A 26,831-nucleotide genomic window follows, 5' to 3' on the forward strand; every position below is an offset into this window, starting at 1 on the left:
AAATATTTTAGGAAAAATTTAACCAAAAGAAACCCTATGCTTAGAAAATGGATTTAGGACAAAATAGTTTTATAAAATATATGTATATATATGTGTGTGTGTGTGTGTGTGTGTGTGTGTGTGTATAATGGAAAATAAAAATATTATGTATTTTATAGAAGGAAAAATAAGACAGATTAGAAAATCCAGAAAGAGGAGACCCCTCACAATTAAGAAATTTTCCTACTTAAGAATTGTTGAATTACATGCGTATTGGAGAAAAAGTGGATGTTCAAGAATTGTATAAGGTAAATTTATTAGTCTTATAAAAAAGGAACTCAGATCTCTACCTCACAGAAAAAACAAATATCATGAATGAAACAGACAAACCAACCGATAGTTTTTAGATGGCTAGTTTTATTTGTCAGCTTGGTTAGGCTACAATATAAGTGAGTTAATCCAGATGGTGCTGGAGAACTCTTAACCGGCGCAATGTGAAAGGACAATAATCATATGATCATTAATATTTATCTATTTAAAGATGCATCTCATAGATAAGACACAGAAAAGTGAAACTCACAAAGGACAAGGTCGAGAATTTTTCTGAAATTAACATTATATTTTTGTTAACAGAAGCCACATTAAAAAGATAAGAAAAAAATATTAAAAGTAGATATTGGCATCAAATTTAAGCAAATAGATGTTCCATATCTTACATATGAACAATGTATAAAACTATAAAGAAAAAGAAAAGCAAGTCAGTAGGAAAATGAGCAAAAGCTAAGAATAAAACAGGATTCATCCAGAATGGCCAATAAACATAAAAAGATGCCCAACCTCATTGGCAATTGGGGAAGTCGCAGTGATATTCTTTTTAATCCAGTAATTGGTAAGAATTTAGTCAAATGTAACAGAGTTATTTCTGAGGCTCGAAGCAGTGGCAAACTTGGGTACTATTTGTGTGATTAGAAATTAGTGCAGTCACTTTGTAGAACAATTTGGTGTTATTCTGTGTTGATCAGGCACTTGTCCTGTGATCTGGCCATTGTCCTCCTGGGTAAATACGTTAGGGCCCCTGTAGATAGAAACGATGGACCCATAGGAGAATGTTCAATAACCACACTGGTTGAAGTAGGAAAGGAGTGAGGAGAAGTGAGGATGATATCCATCAAGAGGAAAATGGAAATGGAGGACTACAACCATGAAATATTTTGCAGTATTAAAAATCTAGACACATAAAAATAAATATATTTCTAAAAAAGTACTTGGTGAAATTTTTAAAGAAAACTTTTACTACAATGACATCTATTTGATACAAAGAATCTAGAAAAATTAACATTATTTCTTAATATAGACACATGTTATAATAAGTCAATAATGAAAATCAAGGTGATGAATAATTTAAAATCATGGTCATTGTTAGGGGTGCCTGGGTGGTTCAGTCAGTAAAGCGTCTGCCTTGGGCTCAGGTCATGATCTCAGGGACCTGGGATGAAGTCCCCAACACACTGGGCTCCCTGCTCAGTGGGGAGTCTGTTTCTCCCTCTCCCTCTGCCTCTCCCCATGCATGTGCTCTCTCTGTCTCTCTCTTTCTCAAATGAATAAATAAAATCTTAAAAATAATAGTTTCTGTAAATTCTACCTATTATTATTTGCATGGATACAATATACTGCAGTACTTTCTACATTATTTGTATAGATACAATGTCTAAAGCAGTAGCTAACAATTTGGATTTGACTCTAATATTTTAAGGAATATATAGGAACATACTAATTCATAATTAATTTTAGGCAACTAATTTCCTATGATGTTTGATGAAGAAAAGTTGACAATGGATAAAAATAGACTTAATCAGCTTTATTTAAGAAAGAGCTTTTTGAATATGGTTCAGTTTTTCTCAAAATGCTTTTTGTGGTCCTGGGGTGGGGGTGGGGGGGGGAAGCAAGAGAGGGATAGGCAGGTAATTTGTACTAAATGCCAACTTGAGGTTTTGATATGTTAGTTCTTTCACTGCTCGTAAACATGGAGATAAAGTTATAGGTATAGATATAGGTAAGTGGAGATGGAGATAGAGGTAAACATTATAGCCACTATCCATTGGAGGTGCTGAGACCTTGGGGCATTAAGCAAAAAGCCCATAATAAAGCGTTTGCTACTTGGCTGGCTTTTTCAATATGCTATTGTAATATAGCCCTTACTGAAGTGTGAGCATAAAGGTTACCATGCTTTAAATCGAGATATTGACATACATTATATTAGTTTCAAGTGTATAACATAATGATTTGATATTTGTATATATTGGGAAATCACCACAATAATGACATCCACTGCCACATATAGTTATATATAGATAGATAGGTTTTTTGTGATGAGAACTTTCCAGATCTACTCTCTTAGCAACTTTCAAATATACAGTGCTGTACATTACATCCCATTACTTATGTATTTTATTACTAGAAGTTTCTGCCTTTTGACCCCTTCACCTGAGTCTTCACCAATTGGCAAGGACCAATCTGTTCTTTGTATCTATGAGTTCGATTTTGTTTTGGATCTTAGATCCCACGTATTCATGACACCATACAGTATTTTTCTTTCTCTGTCTAACTTAATGCACCAACCATATTGCCTCAAAGCTAATCCTTGTTGTGGCAAAAGCAAGAATTCCTTCTTTTTTATAGCTAAATAATATTTTTGCTTAAATGAATTGTGTCCTAGAAAAATGTAATGCATGGAACATATACAAATAACAAGTTTTCTTGATGTTAAGACTTGAAAATCCACCACTGCCCTCTGCCCTCTGATTGATGTATTATCTATTACTTTAGGAAAAATTTAAAAAACAAACAAACAAACAAACAAAAAACCCCTGAGACTTATGTGCACACAAATTGAACAGTGTTACCATATTCTGGGGGAAGGAAGGTTCTATGACAAAAGCATGTCAGAATAGTTTGACATCCCAAGGTCTTTCCACTCTTTCATTTATCCTCATCTTCATAAAGAAAAAAAGGCATTTCAGGAGACTGATTGGCTGGCATCTACTTCTATATTCAAAGTTACCTCTTAGGCACTAGTTAGTGACAAACTATTTATCCAAAGCCCTCAGAAATCACTGGCTTCCAGAAGAGATAATGGGAACATTTAGTGGGGAGCATGATCAAGCCTACCTATGATAATATGGAGAAAGGAGTAGTAGGGAGTTTGAGATGTACTGGGAGGTTTAAACTTCCATGGGCTAGGTGGTTTGTGGTAAATTCTTTAGCATAACACTATCTTAGTCTTAATGTCCTTTTTTGGTGTATAGTAAATTTTTGGTGTTAAAAATTATCCCTGTTGGTGGCTATTACTATAGAAATTTTTAGAGTAAGTATATTTTGGAAAGGATAGATTTATCATTTCTTCATTTCCAGCTAATGTTAAAATTTTTAAAAAAATATTTGAGAGAGATAAAGGGAGAGAGCACAAGCAGAGGGACGAGGCAGAGGGAGAGAGAGACAGCTAATAATAAGATTAAGGGAAAAGGAGAGAATTTTGCATTTACTGAGACAATATCAGGTGTCAGGCATATGTTATCCCATTTCCCAACGCCTTCAGGATGACCCATTTTCTCATTTCCCCCATTCATTGATATTTTCAATTCAAAAGCAAGATGTGACCATGCCAAATGATAACACGTATAGGAAATCCAATGCCCAAAGACAAAAACACAGTTGAAAACACACAAACACACAAGTCACTTCTAATCATTTAAAATACATTTGAATATTTGTAATTGGTTAATAATGTTATCAATAATGTAAATTCTTTGAAATATTTAGTAATATCATTCTTTAGTATATAGAATATATTATTTTAGCAAGAATCATCTTATGATGTTGCTGGTTTAAAATACTCTTTTTTTTTTTCTTTTTCCTAATAAAGGTGGTAATTTCTGGGCAGCAGGGAGCCACATGAGTTTTGCATTAGAAATCAGTTAAGGCAATTTGCAATAATTTTACACTATAGATTTTATGGAGAAAAATGTGCTTCTTTCTATTTAAGTAAAATCAAGTACAAAAAATCAAGTATAAATATAGCATATTCAAATGGAAGTTTAAATTAGAACATATACCTTTGCCTTGGCCTAAGATTTTCCAGGGAGAAACAGACCCATTGAGAGGGGAGAAAACCAAAAACTTGGCTGCAACATTTTCAAATGTCCAAATCCCACATGGTCTATTCAGTTTTCTGGAAATGCTGCTTTATAAGTCTTTTTATCTTTAATTGGAGAACATGTTCTCATTTTGATATGATAAGCACATAGAGGCATCCCCAATTCACAAATAGGTTTATTCCAAAAGATTATTTTAATAAATTGAATGTTTGAAGCTTATGGTTATTCCCCCTAGAGACAAGTTATAAAGTAATGCTTGAATCCTATATCCACATTAAAAAATGCATTTTTTTCTATTGTGTGACTGACCCATTATAAAAAGGAGAATGTGAAACTTGTATTTATGATACATTTCATCATAATATAAATAGTTCATTTCATTCCAGCAATATTTTTATGAAGTAACTTCATTTACACTCACACTTACCTGAAAGTATAAATGTGAAGAGGTGTACACTGTGCCTTTAAAGAGTTCGCATTCAGATTAGTTGTTATGATTATGATTATTATGTAAGGATTACAAAGTGTTTAGATAGACAGTTTTCCCAAGAATGCACCATGTAGTTGGCACTCAACAATAAAGTGTGAGTCTTTAGGGAGTCACGCTAAGTCTGCAAGTATTTGGAATAATTGACTTCCTCAATCTTATCTCAATAATATTGTGATAGTCCACATTCTCTTCTCAGCTCACTTCTGGCTCAATTTTTTCTACTTGGTGATTACATGGATTTAAAATTTTTTATTAATTGTTTACTTCAGGAAACCCTAAGAATCTGCCATGATTGAGAGGCAACGAATCTATATTACAAGCATTCAGTTATATGCGACTATAGTCTATAATCTTTACTTACCATCTCTTTCCTGGAGAGAAATAGGGGCTGTTCACAAAGAATCGGGGTTGCCTAGCGTAGAGGAAGGGTGGAGCCTTGTCTGAGAGGAAACTGAAGAGCCCATTCCCTGACTGCTAGATTCTAAGGCTAAAGTAAGCTTGGGGCAGGTAATGGTGAGGGACGCAGCTGACAGGGAGAAACTTTAAATGATTGTGAAGTTGGACTTGACCTTGCCTTATCTGAGGGTGATCAGAAGGCTACTTATTGCCTGAGTATGCATAAGAAACGTTTAGAACTTCCAGAAAATCCAATCAGAGGCAAAAGACCATCAATAGACAAAGTTTTCCGGGAACTAGTAGGGAAGGATCAAAGTATTCCCTAAAGGTGGTTCGGTCCAACTGATTAATTAATGTGGCTTTACTCAGAATTCTTCCTTCTGAAGTTCAAGAGAAGAAAAGGGAGGGTCCTCTGATACTTCTTGTACTGTAACTTCTTCCTCACCTCCTGGAATCAGCGAGGGGAGCTTTGCCTTCACTGAAAGCCCTGCTCTTGACTTGCATTTTTGCTGACATCCCTGTGCAATACTTCTAGAGCAAACATTGTTTCTGTCTCACTAAAGGATTCATTATCTCCTCCCTAAATCATTGTAAAAGGCATTGACATGCAGCTTCTGACTCTTTACAATTTGTCTTCCCTGGTAAGGTCAAAAGTCTCTTCACACGAGTTAGCATAATTGAGCGATCTCCAAAAAAGTAATTAGCCAAAATTAAAATAAATGTAAAATAAATAAGTCATGGAGATGTAAGGTACAGCATAGAGATGTATGATATTGTAATAATGTTGTTTGGAGACAGATGGGGCCTGCATTTGTGGTGAGCACAGCATAACATTAAAAAGACATGGTATCACCACGATGTGCACCTGTAACTAATGTAACATTGTGCATCAACTAGACGTCAATAAATAAACAAACAAGCAAAAAAGATAAAATAGGAAGCCTAATAAATTAAAATGTCCTCAGTCTTATTTTCCAAATGAATAGATCCACTTTCTTATTTTGGCATTTAAGGACCTTGTATGCTGGCCCCAAATGACTTTCTTTGGTAATTATTTTGATAATTCCCTGTATGTTCTAGCCATGCAGCACTTTTTGGATGTCTGAAAAATATTACATAATATTCTCTCTATTGTGAGGAAATTCAGGGAATCTAAAAAGCATAGATTTTCAGCTACTCACACTATGATAGTTCAGTCACCTTCTAGATGAGTTATTCTTGACGTCTCACTGTTTTCTTGGTCTCTGAAGTGGATAATAATAGCATATCTTAAGTTTTATTGTATGTATTAAATCAGGTAATGTAATCAGAAGTTTAAACACAGCATTTGTGCAATGAAAAACAGCTGCAGTAATTCCCTTGTGATCCTTTTGATTATTCTGGGAAAATACTGGGTAAACTTTCTCTCCAACTTCTTGAGCTCCAACCCCAATATTACCTCTCCTTTAAATTCTTCTGTCATCCTTTCATTCTCAGTGACTTTAACTAACACTTGTATTATATTTGGCCCTAGTTAGAAATGAATTTATTTTTATTTCTTACTTGAGAATGAATTCTTGGAAGTCATGAATACTCTATTTAAATTTACCTTCTTATCATCTCTGCCACAATACAGAGGCTTCACTGATTGTGATGCGGGAGAGCCAGGTCTTGTCTCACAGAGTCAAGAATAAATCTTGAGGACAACGGACAGTGAGTAAAGCAATAGAAGTTTATTAAGTGAGGATTCAAAAAAGAATGAGAGAGGTCCCCACAGGGTTGCCAACAGGGGCCTTTAAGGTTGGTCTTTAGCAAGCTAATCAGGGAACTTAAATTCTTTTACATTTCTACTGATACCACCACTGAGCAAGGACTAGTGATAACACCTTCAATGGCTTACTTCCTTTTTAGGGTCTGGTATTCATTGTCGGTCACAGGTGATTATCATAAAAGACACACACACCCCAGGCCTAGGGCAGGGTGGTCCTGTTTATTCCCTTATCTCTGGTTTCCCCACACTTCCACATTTGGGGGATTTCTGTGAGGCTGATCACTTAGCTCCCTATCTATTTCTCCCTATCTAACCCCACCTGTCCCTTACTCCATCGAATTACAAGGAACGATGTTAATTTGACTGACTCTTTAGTCAAAAAACAGAAAGGGCGGACTGTCCTTCTTGGGGCTTCAGATATTCCTGTCATTTTTGAGCCAGTCCTTGCATCACTGGCCTCTCATTTGGGCTGGCCCCCGCAGCTGTTTGGGTTTGACCACATCTCCATTAACAGTTTCGTTGTCTGATGTCCATCTCCCAGCACTGGCCTCTAGGCTCCTTGGAAGTGACCTCCTGGTGTCTAGTAGCATGAAGAGGGCACTTGATTGATTCTATGCATACAGGTTCAGCTCAAAAGAAATTTAGGAGTGAGTCCTCAAAACGTAAAAGAAGAAATAATCCCCTTGCTGCTTTTATTCTGTCCCTTTATTGTGCCCTTTTCTTCTCTTTCTCTCTCTTTTAAGATTTATTTAATAGAGAGAATGAGAGTGAGCAAGCATGAGAGGGGAAGGTCAAAGGAAGAAGTAGACCTCCCCACTGAGTGGGGAGCCCGATGTGGGACTTGATCCTAGGATTCCAGGATCCTGACCTGAGCTGAAGGCAGTTGCTCAACCAACTGAGCCACCCAGGCACCCACTCTCCCTTTTCTACCTCTATATCCTCTCCTTCCCTTTCTCCTTGTTCCCTATTAATTCATTTCCTTCAAATCTCTCCTGAAGTTCTCAGACATGTCCTTAATCTTTCCACCATGAAAATGTATTTCCATGTCATTCTACTAATGTTCAATTACTATGTTTGTTACCAAATTGTTAGAGTTAACTGAACCCCCCATGCTAGGTACCTGTTTTAGTCACCCAGGAAGCACGCAAATAAATTGCCCAGGAGGTCTGGATCTGTTTTGTTCTGCTTCATCTTGTTTTGTCTTGTCTTGTCTGGACTTCCAATTTAGAGGATTGACTTAGCCGTACCCTTCAACTGATGTCCGAATTGAAAGCTGTTGCAGTCGGCCCTTGGGCTAATGTGAAGACTCCACTGGGCCCATATCTGTGCCAGTGCGTGGCAATAATCAGCTCTTTCTGTCGGTATAAAAATGTAATTGAATATACATAATATGTATGATATATAAATAACAGTATATACAGATAATATTATTTTATCTGTATGATTTTCTCTTTCTACTGATAGATTTGAGCATCTCTCTTTTTTCCTTTTTTACCTTTTTATTTAATGTCCAGTTAGTGAACATCCGCTGTAATACTAGTTTCAGGTTTCTCGTACAATGAGTCGATATTTCCATCCATTACCTCGTGCCGAGTCTCTGCTTCACCATTAGGGTACGGGTCGTCTCTTCTATTCACTGCATTTCATACCCTTTCCCCATTTTCCCACTGAAGCTGCTGTCTGCCTCTTCTTAGTGAACAGGATTCCTGATTAGTTTCTTTTCAGTTTTAGACATTGCAAATCACTTACTCAATCTGTCATCTGCCTATTCACTTTAAAGACGATGTTCCTTTTTGAAGAGAAATCAATTTATAATTTTATGTAATCAAAATAACAGAATTCTGTCTTAAGGTTTCTGCCTTAGATGTTTTCCTTAAAGGTGTTTCCCTATTTAAGCTTGAAAAGATATTATTCTACATTTTTATATTAACAAGATATGTCTAAATATCACAGGTCCTTTTAATCAGCCCAGATTCCTCTTTTGAAATTTGTATTCCTACAGCACGAACCTGAATGCCATGTATAACAACCCATTCATTTTATGTTACTAACTTTATTATATATTTAGTTCCTAAACATACATTGGTCTTTTCTTGAGCTCTCTGTTTTCCTCCAAATTTGTTTATTTATTTATTTTATTGATGCTATAATGTATCAATATGTAAACAGTGAAGAGAATGGATAAGGGTCAAGAATATGTTCTTACTGTAAGGCAATATAGAGATATCTAGAAACTGAACAACAGAGCAGATTTTTATTTCATAATGTATAGGAATCTCAAGAATTTATGATTGTTAAGAATATGCACCTAGTCATATCAAAACCTATACCTATTGACTTGAGAGTTAAGATCACAGATTTTAACAAAGGGTAACAGTGACTACTCGGAGTATGTTTATGAAGCAGGCATATCCATATTTGCAAATAAGGTGTTACCTACAAAAGATACAGTCATGGAGTCTAATAGTTATGCGTTACCAACCGAATAACCACTTAATTGGATAAGTATGTTATTCTATCCATGCTTTATCATATGGATAAAAATCAGATATCTGGCATGTCAATAACATTAGCTCTGAATAATGATAATATTTTTATTGTTATACTCATAAAAATATATTTGTATGCAATTTCTAACTCTGCCATAAAGTGTGTATTAGTTTTACAAATAGAAGTAAATATTATATTTATAATGGTAGCAGGATCACGTTTTTTTTTCTGGAACGTGAATCCCCGGTAAGAAAGGGGCAACCCTGCTGGGACACTTGCATGCATGACCTACACAAGCTCTAAGGATTCTTCAAAAGGTCAGCAAAAATTGTGATTGCCTGAAGATTGCTTTGACCTTTTGGGGCAAGTTTGCAAATAAAAATGTCTAACTTTGCGTCCTCTCAATGAATATTTTCTCTTTCCCCTTTTTCCTTTCTTCCTATTATCACTCTGTCTCTTCCTCTCTTCTTTTGTTTCTCTTCCCCTCTAACCGCAAGTCTTTTCTGCATTTGGGATTCACATCATTGGTTTACTTTTGTGTCCCTTATTTTGTTCTTTTTATCTCTTCTTCATCACTCCTCTAGTTGGCTTTGTTAGACTCAAGAAGGAAAAGAGACGTAATATTCTATTCATGGAAGCAATAAAAGTATTGCAACCTGACAGATATGGGAATAAGAGAGGGGTACAATTTATAATAAAATCAATTGGTACTATTACTTGAAAATGTGGCTGTATGATGAACCAAAAATAGCAGCTCAGTATTATGGAATAGGATGTGTGTGTCTGCGAGAGAGAGAGAGAGAGAGAGAGAGAGAGAGAAGAATTTGCAAGGTTGAGACTAATTACTTAAGGAAGGGCTTTCAAGTACAAACTTCTTTGAGTTCTTGCATGATAAAAATGCCTTTCCATAGTTTTCAAATTTGATGGATGTACTGGCTAAACATAAAATCCTTGGCCTATGTGTTCTTTTCCAGAGAGCTCTTGAAAAGTTCTGAACTGTCATCATGTTTTAATTTTTGCTGTGATATATGTATATATACCATCCTGCTTTCATTTCTTTAATGCAATATAATCTTTTTGCTAGGAGGCCAGGTTTGATCAGATTTACACAAACATTTTCTAACTTTATAATTTTTAAGTTTCTAATTTGAGGAGTTCTTCCATATTTGCAAATGCTTGTTTACCGATCCTTATTTTTTGTTGGAGCGTTTTGTGATCATTTTCCTCTGCTTCATCTTTCGTATTTTGGAATGTATCCTCATCAGCTGGCAAATTTGGTTTTAATTTTTACATATTTCTGTGGCAGCTTACATGAATGTCTGTCATTTTTCAGATGTCTGTAAATGTCATCGACTTTTAACTGACCGGAAATCACAGGTATCTCTATGGCAGCTGTTAGAACTCACTGGGCGAGTTACTGGATTTCATGTCTCAAAAATGCCCACTCTTTTGGTTCAAGGAGTGCTTTGGGAAGGGGTTGGGATTTTCATGGATAGCAGGATACTTTTGTTTCCATGTGATTCTTAAATTCTGTCACTTTTTCTCTTCTCCTTTCTTATCCCAGAACCTCAAGAAGCCCCACCCCATTCAAGCCACTATTTTATTCCAGAATCAGTGTTTTCTCAAGACCACATCCCTGGCCCTACAAACTTCCAAGTCCTTCATTTTAGTTCATCAATCATGAATGTTCTGATCTTCCTCATCTCAGGTCTTTCACAGTTTGTCCTTATTCAGGGTGGGGCCTATTCTCTCTCGTGCAGTTTTATATCCCATCACCATTAGGAACCAGGTGCACTTTCCTACTTCTGTGTATCCTCTGCCCAACTTTCTACTCCTGTGTGCAGTGTGAAAATAGCTCTTACTTGTTTACCTGAGTATTTCCACAGTTGAATGTAAGTAAAGTTTAGAGTATCATTTGTCGTGGGTTTTGAATGGTTTTATGAGTTCTCAATTTTTAGCTATATAATTTTGGAGAATGTGCAAAAAAATGTGAACTTGCTTAACTCCAAATCTCCTATGGGAATCCTAAGTTCTCGCAAAGTTCTTTTATTTTGAATATTAGAAAATCAAACCATTTTCTTATTGAATGAATATTTTGTAATACAAGTGATATCTAGAGTACAAGAATGGATTTTCCTATTACTATGCATTTAATGAGGATAGTGAAAACACTAGACATTGTTCTTAAAATAGAATATAGTGCTTTTATAGTGAAAGATTTGTGCAGACTTATTTCCAAATGTAAGTTCACATATTTAAATATCACATCCCTAAAATAAGTAAATACATGCATGCATGCAAAAATAAATATCAGATTCCTGTAAATTGTAAGAAAATAAACAAAAATATTTCTTTAATGCTGTGACCTAGAAAAACAATCAGTTGCCTCTAGCCACTGGTGCAAACATTATTTGTCATGTGGTTTACTAGTTCCTGAATGTCATTACGAATAAGAAGTCAAACAACTGAGAAAGCTATGAAAAATATAAATTCTCTGTTAGATCTGCAGGAGTTATGATACCACTGGTCTCTGGGTGAACCCCAGGGTCTTCATTTCTCACAAGTACCAGGGGTCATTGTAGCTGAGAAACATTATCTTATGTTTTATGTATTATTTTGTTCCTCCCATTCTCATAGCTTTCCTCCACTGCACTACTCATGATTCAAAACTACAGAATACATCACATTTTAATTAGTTGTTATCCATTCCCCTAAAATGTACATTACATAAAGGGTCTATTTGCTCCTCATTATATCCCTAATACATAGCATGATGATTTGCATACTGTAGGCAGTCAATAAGTATTTATTGTTTCTGTGAATGATTGGAAATGACAAAAGCAACTAATGTCTATCTCTACATAATCACTTTTCAGGTTATGAAAATCAAGGCTGATTGAAAATTTTAATGTAATATATAGTGTTCATTTATCTATTTTAATATATATTTCTTATGCTACCCATCCAAGGCAATTAAGTTATCAAACTGCCTATAAGTTCTGAAGAAAGGAACATTAGAATGTAGAAGCAATTATTTTAAGGACTCTTTCAAAGTCATCTAAACTTTTTCACTTTATGAGAAAACAGATAGAAACACCCACAACCGGCCCATTCCCCTGCCTTTAAATTATAATAATATTGAAATCAATATTCAGAAACCTAGTCTCCTCCTACTGCTGCTTATACGTTTTCTTTTCCATTGTCAGTGATGTTCTGTTAGTCCTGTATCCAGTGGGTCTTAAATATCCTTTCCACATCATTCATCAGCAATAATCCTTTCTTCCAGCAGATAAATATGGATTAGCTCTTATGTTCAAGATTTTTAAAAAATGATGCTAATGGCTCCAACGATGGTGAATTACTGTAATTTAACAAGAGATTTATATTTGCTGCATCCATTACTGGTCTTTTCTTCCAACAGACAAATATGGATTAGTTTTTATGTACAAGATTCAAAAAATAATGCTAATGATTCTATCCATTGTAAATTGCTGGAATTTAATGAGAAACAATTATATTTGCTGCATCCATTTCTGATCATCCGCTATGTTTAGGGACTTTACAAGCACCAGTCCATTTATCCTTCAATACAGCTCTGCAGCGAATATATAACCATCTAAAACAGACTCATGAGGTCATTGAAATTCAGACAGCATTAACTTGCAATAAGATTCTACAAACTGGCATTTGTATTTTCATTAATTACAGAACTTGTAAGTTGTCCTTCTTAAAGTTATATTAAGCAAATGAGAGCATATTTGGCACAGAGGCAAGTCTTAAACTTCAGGTAAAATAGCCAGAAATCTTTATTCTCATTATTTACTAAGAAATTTGTGGCTGGAGCTCTCCCAGGTTTAAGTCTCAAATCTTATTTACGAGGGTTTCTTGGGCATGAATTATGCATCCAGGCTTCACAGATCCACCTAAGTGCTGAACCATTAAGGGGGCAGTTCTTCTCCTTCCTCATCTTAAATTTAATTAGAGTGCATTTTATGTCCCTCTTCTTTTGACATTAGTTTTGACACCCCCTTTCTCAATTCTAGGTTTTTCAAAAAATTGTTCATAAACCAGTATCTCCCACACAATGTAACTCTGATATGTTGTGTATAAAGACCATGCCTACCCATAAAGCACTGCAATTGCTTAGCCAACATTAACTTTTAATAAAATACTCTTACTCTCCAATTGTACAGCACTTCAGAAATCATGGGAGACTATGTTCTCCTGGTTCCAGAAAACTAGTTAGTGGATTATCTCCTTCCCCATCCAAGAACATGGGTTTTTGATGTACTTTCTTTCTTTGTGAACTTTTCAAAACAAAGAATAAACTTATTTCAACCCTGCCTTACCCAGACTGTCCAAGCACCACTTAACCTGAACTTAATTAATTGGTCTTTCTCCCCCTCTTGGCCTACTAAATATGTTCCTCTTTCTTCTCATCCTTGATTAATGAGCACAAATAATACCCATGAATTCTCATAGTGGCAATAAAACTCATAGGTATTTTATAAATAGCTCATGATTCATTATAACTCAGTGTTGTGCAAACTTTGGATCCTTCTGAGTCTCTGAGGTATGGGTCTAGACCAATTGAGCATTGAGATGAAGAAAGAGCATCACATCTCTGTTTTGTCTGTAGATTATATGATTGATATATAAATTGCAGCCACTGCCCAACACCTTCTGTAGAAGCACGTATCGCTCAGACTTCGGATTGAATACAAAACTCCCACAGATGGCAGTGTTTTTCTATGTCCAATGCTTTCTATCCCAAAAGGACAAGATACACTTTTTTTCTCCCTATAGCCTAGGGTGAGAACCACTATATCTAATTTCTGTTTCGTTGAACACCATTGACACCAGAGATCTGGAGCTCATTTGCACTGCAGTTTTTTCTTTCACTTTGATGTGGGTCTTTCCCATCTCTGACCTGAGAAGAAATAATTCCCCCTTCATGTAGCAAAATTAAATTCTAGTAAAAATGTCTACAGCTTCTGCACAGAAATATCCTACCCCAACTACCCATTCTACAGATACGAGATTTGGGGAGGTGTCCTGAATGTTGTGAATTCTCATAAAGTGAAGCAAATAGAAACAAATTCCCATATAATCAAATTCTAGACCTGGAAGATAGCTGAGAACCTTAGTATTTGATGTATCAGAAGGAAAAAGTATGTGAGTTCAAGATTGTATATGTATGCAAGTAATATGAAATTGTTATTTTTTCAAAATTGTCAACTCAATTTTGCTTCACGATTTTAGCACTTTCAACTTCTACTGAGGATGTAGAAATCTGGAACACTGTTTTCACCACCACCCCCCCACACACAGAAATCTGGGTAATCTGTAACTTTCACCAACCTTCAAGAATGCTGAGGGCAGGACAATCAACTAAGGAAGGGTAGCATGTCCAAAGAAACATGGAAGCAATGACATGCTTATCTGGAGCTGACATGGGACAACATGTGAGCTGGTTAAAAAAAAAAAAAAAACAAAAACAAAAACAAAAATCTTTGCTAAAGTTTATAGTGAATTACTTAACTCTATGTGTGGGCTAGAATCAGAGTGTACACTAGTTGTAGTCAGGGCAGTCACAGGAGACTTCACACCTGCTCAAAGCCATTTTTCCACAGACCTTACCACACACCTCAGGGGAAATATTGGAGGCAGGGTGATATATAAAAGAAAATCACCTTTGTGGTGCATGTAGGAGGGAAGGGAATGGAAGCACCCATGGAAAATCCCAAAGAAGGTCCACTAAGGCCCTTCACTCCTATCTCTCCTATAGTACAAAAACAAAAGCTTGTTGGGAGAGGGTTGTGGAACTGCTCTGTTTCAATGTTGCCATTGAAAATCTACTGTAGCTGTGGTAAGGGAGGTGGGTAGGAAGCAGGGATTGAAGGAGCAAGAAGGAAGAACTCTACCCTTGCTGAAGGACAGGAAAATACCCACATACTGAGAGAGCCATGTGGCCTTAATCTCTGAGAAGTCCTCCTTGCTAAGAATAGAGGCATTGCACTGGGATTGTGGCTGAACTGAAGTGTTTCTTGGGATACAATATCTTTTTCCCATCTCTGCATTTTTTTAAGTTTTCATTTGAATTCCAGTTAGTTAGCATACAGTGTTCTATTAGGTTCATGTGTACAATACAATGATTCAACACTTCCATACAACTACTAGGTTCTCATCATGAGTGAACTCGTTAATCCCCATTACCTGTTTTATCCATCCCCCTAACAACCCCCCCTCTGGTGACCAGCAGTGTGTTCTCTAGAGTCGAGAGTTGGCTTCTTGGTCTGCCTCTCTTTCTCTCCCCCCACCCCACTTTGCTCATTTGTTTTGTTTTCTAAATTCCATATATGAATGAAATTATATGGTATTTGTCTTTCTAAGACTGATGTATTTCTCTTAGCATAATACTCTCCAGCTCCATCCATGTCCTTCTAAATGGCAATATTTCATTCTTTCTTATGGCTGATATTATTTAGATAGATAGATAGATAGATCGATCGATCTAGATATCTAGATCGATCGATCTATCTGTCTATCTATCTATCTATCTATCTATCTACCAATATCACCTCCCCTTTATCCATTCGTTAATTGAGGGACATTGGGCTGTTTCTATAATTTAATTATTGTAGTTGCATCCCTTTGAATTAGCATTTTTATATCCTTTGGGTAATATCTTTATACTTTGGGTAAATACCTATTACTATGGCAGCTGGCTCATAATATAGCTCTATTTTTAACTTTTTGAGGGACCTTGATACTGTTTATCACAGCAGCTGTACCAATTTGCATTCCCACCAACAGTGCAAGAGGGCTTCCCTTTTCTCCACGTTCTTGCAAATACTTGTTGCTTCTTGTGCTGTTGATTTTAGCCATTCTGACAGGTGTGAGCTATAACTCATTGTAGTTTTGATCTGTATTTCCTTTATGATCAGTGATGTTGGAGATTCCTGTGTCTTTGGACATCTGTGTATCTTTGAAAAAAATGTATGTTCATGTCTTCTGCTCATTTTTAAATTGGATTATTTGAAGTTGGATGTTAATTTGTTTTATTAACATATAATGTATTATTTGCTTCAGGGGTATGGGTCTGTGAATCATCAGCCTTACACAATTAACAGTAGTCACCATAGCACATACTCTTCCCAATATCCATCACTCAGCCACTGTATCTCTACCCCCCCACCGCCCAGCAACCCTCACTTTGTTTCCTGAGATTAAGAGTCTCTCATGGTTTGTCTCCCTTTCTGGTTTCATCTTGTTTCAATTTTCCCTCCCTTCCCCTATGATCCTCTGTCTTGTTTCTCATTGAGAAACAAGATATCTTCACTGATATCCTCAGTGATAAGAGGAATCTCACTGATTCCTTTTATCAGAGAGATCATATGATAATTGTATCTCTCTGCTTGACTTTTTTCGCTTAGCATAATACTCTCTAGTTCCATCCACCTCATTGCAAATGATAAGATTTCATTTTTGATGGCTGCATAGTATTCCTGTGTGTGTGTGTGTGTGTGTGTGTGTGTGTGTGTGTGTGTACACCACATCTTCTTTATCCATTCATCTGTTGGTGGACATCTAGGCTCTTTCCATCGTTTGGCTATTGTGGACATTGCTGCTATAAATGTTGGGGTGGATGTGCCCTTTCGGATCACTACATTTTTATTTTTGGGGTAAATACCTGGTAGTACACATCCAGGGATTCTTAAGCCTCATTCTAATTTTTTTAAGTGCCTTTCAAGGAGTAGGGTTTGCTCATGTTTTAATACAAAACAATGACAATTAAATTAATAAGTTATGTGTATCTTTAAATTGTATTCTAATTAGATTATTTTGTTAGGAATCCAAGAGGAGATTAATGAACTTATTTGTTAAATGTCCTGTATTTTCAGTACACTCTCCAATTAATCAATTTTTTCAGCTTTTTTTTTTTTTTTGTAATGCCTCCTATGTTCCAGGCACTAATAGAATTGGTGGATAAGATACTTATGCTTCCTGTTACCACTGGAATTTTGATGTGCTGGGAGAGGAAAATACAAATATAAATAATTATTGAAATAATTCAGTGTGATACATACTAAGAAAAAGAAGTATGACAATAACACAAATTTGGATTTAGGATAAAAAATAATGTTATGTTAAATCTTTTGTGAGAGAATATGACATTCCATATTTATTTGGAGTTCATGTAATGGTTCTATAGTTTATTCTTGCATTGGTTGTGATATTGTGCCCAGCGTTGCTCTGCAGCAATGGCATTCAGGGATTTGTGTTCCAAATTTCTGTTTCTTGCTTAATTAAGTGTGAAAATTTGTGACTTTCTAGGACTTTCTTCATTCATCCACATAATAAAATTATTGGCAAAATCTGTTTAAAATAATCTCCTTTTAAAAATTTAAGTTCACCTTACTTAACATATAGTGTAGTATTGACCTCAGGATTAGAATTTAGAAATTCATCACTACATATGACCCAGTGCTCATCCCAACAAGTGCCCCCCTTAATGTCCATCCACCACCCACCTCCCCTCCAGTAACTCTTCCAGGTTTCTTAACTATAGAGTATCTTCTGCTTAAAATAAGCTTTCATATGTCATTTTCAATCTTCTGGATCTGTAAGGGTGACACTTCTTTCATTCCTTATGTCAATAATTTGTGCTGTTTCTAGTGCTTTCTCCAGTGTCTGCAAGATTTGTCTAGCATGAGGATTAATTATTTTAACAATTTCAAAGAATCAACTTTCGGTTTCTTACTTTTTTCTTGTTCTATTCTTTTATTCTATCATTTTCTGCTCTTTATTGTTAATGCAATCATGCTTACAGCTTAATATAATCATATTTTAATTTTTGCTGCACTGAAATTTGCATGAGTAGATTAGTTTTCTAAGTATTTAAGTAAAAACATTTCTTTTAAGAACTACTTGAACTGCATCTCACAAATTTTGGTGTGTGCTTTTATTTAGGTTGAAATAATTTCTAATATACTTTGGCCCACAAGTTTTTTTGAAGCATGTAACTTAGTTTCCAAATATTTGTAGAGTTTCATAACAAGTATTTATATTACTAATTTATAATTTATTTTTGTTTCATTCAGAAAACACATTCTAATTTCAATTCTTTAAAATATATTGAAGAATATTTTATGTGAATATTGCATGAACACTTAAAAGGAATGTATATTCTGCTATCGTTGCAATAATTATCTTACTAATATAATTTAACTAAGAATTCCATGCAAGACTGAGAAAGGAATTGCCCCTCCCCCCCCACCACACTGGTAGGAGTTGTCTCTGAGCTTCAGTTTTTCCTTTGTCGAAGCACACCAGGTGCATTTTCAGACTATCTTATTCATGCACAGGGCACTACAGTCCCATGTCTTAAACCTGGGTGTTATAGAACCTAAATCTTTTTAACTGAATTGACTTTTTCCCCATTCCTTCTTCTTTGGGGACTGTACTTTCTGGTTTTAATTACATGGAGTTTGTTAATCTCCCTCTCTGATTCAGATTGTATATCCACTATCTCATCCAAATTTTGAGACATTATCTCTGTAGGAATTCACATTCAAGCATTTATTCACCTCCTTCAATCAAAGAAAACAAAGGGGAGGATTACACTTGTCTTTGTTTCTTTCCCCTCCACCACTCTACAGGTATCACAATCCCACCAGGGAAGAGAGGCAGAAAACCAAGACTGCTCACATTGGATACCCACTCACCCACTGGCATTTTGTTTTCCTGAAAACATAGGTTTGTTCCATCCTTATAAACAATCCATCAACAAGGGGCAGTTTATTAAAACCTGACATGTGGGATGTACCCAGACCATAAAGATAAACAGAGCTAATGAAATGAAAAAAATTATAGTTACAAATTATCCAATATCTAAAAACTTCATGCTGAGCCACAAGTGACAGATGGAGAACATTTTCACCTTAATATCAATGAACAGCTGAATTTACCAACAATATAACTTTAATATAATTTTAGTTGGATATAATTTTGGTTGGAATTCAAAATACCCTGTGTGACATAGTGATTTTAATTCCATGCTTGCCTGGACTTTCCTTGTCCTGACCTTGGGAACTGCATAATCTCTTACTCCACAAAAGTTCTATCTTCATGGCAACTGTTCTAAGATGACCCCAAGGTCATCAGCCACTAGTGGTGTATGATCCCTTTCCCTCAAATGGGGACAGGAACAGTAAACATAATGGGATAAGAACCCCTTTCCTTAGATGATATTATGTAAGACTATTGTAGTAGAATTCAAGGATATTCTCCTGTTGACTTTTAGGAAGTAACCTACTGTACTGTGACTGATCCACATGGCTAGGATTTGAGGACAGTTTCTAGGTGATGAGAGTGACCCCAGCAAAAAGCCAGGAAGAAAACAGAAATCTCAATTTTACAACTGCAAGAAACTGAATAATGCCAACAACCTAAAAAGGCTTGGGAGAGAACCATGAGTCTCAGATGAGATTGCAGTTGTAGCTAATGTCTGGACTTTAACCTCCTGAGAAACTAGCAGAGGATCCAGGTCACCTATTTCTGAAACCTGACCATTGGAAATGGTGAGGCAATTGATGGATACTGTATTGTTTTAGGCAGCTACATTTGTGGCGATTTGCTATGCAGCATTAGAAAAGCAACACAATCTTCCTGCATCCTATGCCATATTACCGACCCTAAATTTAGAAAAATATCTCCAATACTTAAAATGTTGAAATGCCGATCTTGAACTAGTAATTTTACAATAGCCCATGTGAAAATACAGTCTGGGGTTTGCATACATCTCAAATACTTAGACAATAAGAACTGAGTAGAATCCATGATAATTTAATATAAAATATTACAATCTAGTTAACATTTATTCTCTAACTTAATGTTTTATGTTTATTTTATCTCCTTAGCTATTACATAAACTAGTTTCAGCTATTTTACATATGATATGTGATTTCTACTGCTTTACAATTCAACTCATAATGTCCTAATTCAAGTATAGAATAACAAAATCAGCACTACCTATTCTTTTGAAATTTCTAAGCAAATTTAGATGACAGGTGTAGAAATTGCATGACTAATTCAGAGGGTATGGGATTGGAAAGCTGTATACTAGTTGGCCCATATGATATTTCCATCTCATTCAATTCAGATAGCAGAGCCCTCAGAATCACCTTTTATTAGAAAAATGTTTGAGGACTGATATAAATTTGAATAAGTGGCAAAGCAATTTGTCATAGATCAAAGTGCCTTTCCTCTTTTCTTACTGAGGCATTTAAAACCTTCTTGAATATTTGTTTATCAGTTTCATCCCATGGGCATACCATAGCATGATAAAGCATCGGGGAAACAAAATATAGCACTTAATAAGTACTTTAACATGCTTGCAAGCTATAAATTGAATTATTTGTCTAAATAAGTTTCTCTGATTACAAAGGGAAATAAATATCCATTGTAGTGAAAATGGAAAATACAGATAAACAAAATGAAGTGGTAGCAGTACCTCTAGAACTCTCTTTTAAACCTTCTTAGTAATTTAGAATATATCTGTAGGACATTTAAAAATAAAAAAAAATATACATTAAAAAATAAAGGCATTGTTTACATTTACTTATTTTTTATTATAGTAAAATTGAAGTTTTTAAATATAACATAAACACTATTTTATCCTAGGTTATTTATTGGCAAATACTTTAAAATGTCTTACTTCTTTCTAGTATGGTATTTATAACAAAATATGTAAGAATATTTTCTGGTTGTTTTCCTTTTTGTTCTTGTTTTAACTACGTGTGCATTTCTCTATGACTGAACATTTAGAAGTTTAAAATACTGTTAGTAAAAGCAACTGACCTACTGTTTTTTGTCTTTGGTTTCACATTTAGAAAAACTTTTTCTGTCATGAAAGTATACAAAAAGTTTTAGCAATCCTACCAAAATAATCAGTACATGGAAATCCCTTGAAAAACTCTCACCAATCCCTTAACCAGTAAGTTCAATATTTACAAGGCGTTCTCATTGAGGGGGTATCTTGCTGTACTATCCTAAGAAATGGGCTACAAATTCATTTTTCCTTCACAACCACAATGTTGTGTGTGTGTGTGTGTGTGTGTGTGTGTGTGTGTTTTGTTTGTTGTTGTTGTTTAAATCTTTAAGTTTTTGATGAATGTGGAATTGAACTTGTCTATTTTTTTTTTGGAATTGTGTGTAAATAATATATATATATATATATATATTTTTTTTATAAACATATATTTATTTTTTCCCCAGGGGTACAGGTCTGTGAATCTCCAGGTTTACACACTTCACAGCACTCACCATAGCACATACCCTCCCCAATGTCCATAACCCCCCCCCCCCCTCTCCCAACCCCCCTCCCCGCAGCAACCCTCAGTTTGTTTTGTGAGATTAAGAGTCACTTATGGTTTGTCTGAACTTGTCTATTTTTATAAAGTGATAAACTTAGAGTTCTTCCCTCATGGATATATATATTTTTTAATTTTGTGTTTTTTGCTTGTTTAAAGAAAGACTGAATTCCAAACCCTCTTTCTAGTTCAAATTTACTAAGTGTTATGGAAGGCCTAATAGTCTGATTTTATATTTATGTATAATGTATTCTTTCTCAATATTTTGCTTACGTTGCTAGTAAGTATTTGAGGGGCTCTTACAGCAGTGCCAGAGACCTCTTTTAAATCAAAGAGTTGTTACGAAGACCTGAAGGCTCCAATTTTCCCCCATATCCTGCAAACGGAGCAGAGGCCCAGAGAGTCTCATAGAATCATGTCAGGATGAGAATGAACAAAGGACACCAGGCTTCTGAATGACTCATGGTCTCTCTGATCATTGTTTCATCTTAAAAGTTTTATTTTATTTATTTTTTATTTTAATATTCTTCATATAAAAGCAAATCTCGGGGCGCCTGGGTAGCTCAGTCAGTTAAGCCTCTGCCTTCCGCTCTGGTTGTGATCCAGGGTCCTGGGATCAATCAGTCAAGCCCTGCTTTAGGAGTTGGCTTCTCTCTCTGTCCTTCCACCTCCTTGAGGGCAGTTGCGTGTACATGTGCTCTCTCTATTTCTTAAATAAATAAAAATCTTAAACAAACAAATAAACAAAAGACCTCTAAGCATATTGTATAACATATAAAATCTTGTGAAGCAGACTAAAAAGAAAAATCCATTATAAGCCTACTGCCTAAAGACAACCATGCTTAACAGCAGCCAGTCTTTGGAGAAGGCAGGTAAGGAAAATCCTCATGCAATAATTTTGGTAGGTTCTTACAATGCTAGGAATTATGGCCATTGTAATCATCATCTTTACTGTTATTAATCTTCAAATTACTTCCCATTATCTGGAATTGTATAACAACAAAAAAAGAAAATATTTTCTTTTGTGTTTTAGAGGCTGTTTTGCTTAAATTAAATCTTATAAATGAATATCATGTTCAGCCTTCCCTATTTAATCCTCGCCCGATTTATTTACCTCTGGTTTATTTATCTCTGGTTCTTAATATAGTTTTTCTAAGTTATAAAATGTCCTCTGGAAATATTTTGAGAAGAAATGTTCACCTTTGGCGTGCCTGGGAGACTCAGTCAGTTAAGCATCGACTTGATTTCAGCTCAGGTCCTGATCTCCGGGTTGTGGGATCAAGCCCCAAGTCCCACTCTGTGCTTAGCAGGGAGTCTGCTGGAGATTCTCTTCCTCTCTCTTTACCCTCCTCCTGCTCATGCTCTCTCTCTCTCTCAAATAAGTCTTTTAAAAAAGAAGAAGAAATGGTCACTTTTTAAAAAAAGATTTTATTTACTTGACAGACAGAGATCACAAGTAGGCAGAGAGGCAGGCAGAGAGAGGAAGGGAAACAGGTTCCCCATGGAGGAGAGAGCCTGATTTGGGGCTCAATCCCAGGACCCTGAGATCATGACCTGAGCCAAAAGCAGGGGCTTCACCCACTGAGCCACCCAGGTGCCCAGAAATGGTCACTTTTTAGAAGTTTATGAAGGCTGGCTAATTTCACAGAATGGCTACTTGGTAAGAAATATATTTAAGATGAAGGACGGAATTGCTATTCAGCTTGTATATAAAACCTGGAAACATGAAGCTTCTGAAAATATATCACAAACTTAGCATGTTTCAATACTAGTCAAACATCTATTGAACTAAAGCACAAAAATGCCTAATCTTTTGTAGTAATATGAGAATAAACGGATGCTCCAATTGATCTTAAACTTGTACCTGCATTATGGAGCACAAAGGCTATTTTCATAACTACTTGAAGTTTGTTTATGGATTACAGAAAATAGGAGTTTCCTATAAGCTGTTAACTATTCTTTGTTTTAATTAGATGTTGCTTTCAGTGAAATCCCTTTAAAAATTAAATGCCATCTATTCACTAAGTCCGTATAGCACCCAGTGTAACACTAATCCCTAATTTGAAAGAAAAGAAGACTCGAACATTTATACTGTATGTATGAAAAGTCTTCTTTATCTAATTAAAATTTGGTATTTAGGGTAACATAGGAAAACTACTTCAGCCATGTAGATATAATTATGTGAGGTCATTTGTCACTGGTTCTATAATCTTCACAGAAATTAATAGGCTCAGATTCACAAAAACTTGCGTTAAATGTGAGGTGCATCATAAATCTTAAAAAAAATTAAGTTTAAAATTAATCTCCTTCCTAATAAATCAAATCTGATTTTCTTATATTCACTGGTTCTCAACCATCCTCCTTGCTTCTGCAAGAGTCAGAAAATAAAAAATAGAAAATAAAAAAAAAGTCAGTTACTCAATTGCTATTTATGAAAAATTACAAGACCAGGGCCTGCAGAGTGCTATGAATAAGCTACATTTGGTATCTCCTGGTCTTGAGATTAGACATGGGAATCCCATCAATCATATATGCCACTCAGCCTATATTCCTGCAACTTCTTTTTCTCTCTCAGTGGCTGTAGGTACCCTAACTGCATGAGCAACAGCTATTGCTTTACTGACCTGAATTCTTAATGCAAACAACGTTGGTTATCTGCAGCAAAATGGAACTTCATCACTCATGAGCAAGTGTTCCAAATGGAAAGTCATTTATTAGTTCTGTGACCTTGGTCGGTACTTAACTTCTGTTCATCTCACTCAACTCTTCATTTATGTATTTAACAAATATGTATGTGTGTATGTATCTATTTACCTATCTATTGAGAGAGAAAGAGAGATGAAAAAAGAGAAAGTCAGGAACGGGGAAGGGGACGGAACATAGCTATGTGTTGAGTACACCTGTGGGCTCTGGAGAGAGAAAAATAAACAGAGAACATAGAAACACCCACTCTCATTGAACATAGCAGCTGATAAGGGTTGCTATCCCTGGAGAAAAATAATCTTGGAAAGGGCTGATTACTTGAATGGCTGTGACCAGTTGTGCATTGGAGCTTGAAGAATGTCAGGGGACAGTGTGCTGAGAAGGTGATGAACACTAGAAGAGACCAAATGGGTCCCAAATTTCATTGAACTTATAAAATAGATAGGATAATGTGACCAAGCTTGTTTTTTCCTGTTACTTGTCTTAGGAATGTCACTCTTTTAATAGAGATATATAACCAACCAACAGATATTTTCTATCTTTATATTTATATTTATATTTCCTGAATTACTATCCCTTGTGGCATTTACCAGCTTTCTGTACAAAGTGAATGACTATATGAATAGATGAGACCCTGTGTGGTGTTTCATACATTAATCATAAGCAGTAAAATTTGAGGTAACAACATGTGTGATTTGGGATTTACTAAAACTAGTTTCCTTTGAACACGTAATAGAAGATGCTTCTAATTCTTTTCCCAGTGAATTATCACTCTTGACATTCCTGGCACCTTGAAAGTCCTATTGTAATAACATCTGCTTCTAATCATTCTAACTAGAGAAAGCCCCCCAAAATATTTGCTGGAGATCTGGGGAGTACAAATGTACAGACCATATTGTGCTCTGGACATAGCAAGTCCAGGAAAATCTTGTCTTCACCCTCACTGAGGTTTTGATGTCACTCTGTGACGGAAAACTTAGCCACATTACAAGGCAGATTGCAATCAGTGTGAGACCATGGGTTCAATGTGCCTTAAAAAGGAGAAGGATCATTGCAGTGCAGGACACAGGAAGACAGGGTAAAACACATACTTTGCATCATACATAAATCACTGAAGAATTATTAGAAATCAGAGAGAAAATGGTCAGCTGATAAAAACAGTCCAGCCTAAAGAAAAAATGTAAACAAGGGAAATCATGATCTCTCTTCATTATAATCTTTTCTGTTGTCAAATTATTTTTTTCAGTCCTGGATTCACTAACGTGATATCCTACTGATGGTATTATGCTAACGAGTCAGGCATTCATTTATTTTCCTTCCCATTCAGTTCAAGAAGTATAAACCAGAAGAGTAGTCCCTCTGATTTTCCAGGGGGTTCTATTCTTCTGAGCTGCAAGATATCACAGTCTATAATGGATTCTGTGTTCTGTAATTCAGAAGGAAGTTCCTCCACAGAGGCTTTCAATATGATTTTTTATGTTGGCTTAGAAGAAAGTATCCACTTGCCTACTTTCTTCCTGATCTTGCAAGTTCTAGAAATGTCTTTCATGGCACTGGTGTTTTGCATCTTGCTACCATCTGACTTTCTACTTGCATCACCAGATCTAGGAGGAATCCCACCTGCTTGGTTTCTGCTTACAGGAGCCTGTTTCAGGAAGCAGTCTCATCTTGGGGGCCTGTTGGTGCTGCTGCTGGCCCCACAGTCTCAACTAACCCTTTTAATTAAAAGGGTTTTACTAGAGTTTCCTCTAGTTCCTACACAGATTTTTTTTTTCACAGAAGAAAATATAAATTGCCAGTCATCCTCGTCCACCTCATTAAATCCATTCCATTCTGTGCTATAGTTCCAGAAAGTTTTCTGTCTTTGAAAGGCATCATTCTTAGTTTTTCAGCACTGCACACATCTTTTCCTCTTATAATTTATGAAACTTTTCCAAGGGATTTGAGACATGTAGAGTTAGTATATCTCTAGTATATTGTTTTTTAACATATACCATACCCCGTTTTTAAGTAAGAAACCAGGCATGAGTGAAAATGCCAAGACGCTGAGATTCCAATAGCACTCGTGTGTCATAAAACATAAAGAAAGGAAACATATGTTATCCAAGCCCTAAACAAATGCTTCTTGAAAATTACCTCAGTGACAGGTATTATTTTTGTGCCAAGAATGCAATAAAGAACTGCATATGTTCTTGTCATCTACCTCATATGGTCTAGAAGGGAAGAAGAAATAATAAACATATTCTATATTATGAAAAGGTGAGTGGTTGGAATTAAGGCATCTTCCAAATGATGCATAAGAGAGAGTTTTAAATTCAGTCTCTGGGATTTGGAAGTAGGTTGAGTAACTGTGAGATGTTACAGGCTGCTTCCACTACAAACCTAACAAGAGAGCAAGATTTTAAAATGTCCTGAAACTCTACCTGACAATGGGACAAAGGAGTTGGTCACTCACTGACCCTGTTCCATGCTCTGAACTTCTGGCATGTCAGTCA

Source organism: Lontra canadensis, unplaced genomic scaffold, assembly GCF_010015895.1.
Source record: "Lontra canadensis isolate GAN:19392208 unplaced genomic scaffold, GSC_riverotter_1.0 scaffold54, whole genome shotgun sequence".
Lineage (NCBI taxonomy): Eukaryota > Metazoa > Chordata > Mammalia > Carnivora > Mustelidae > Lontra > Lontra canadensis.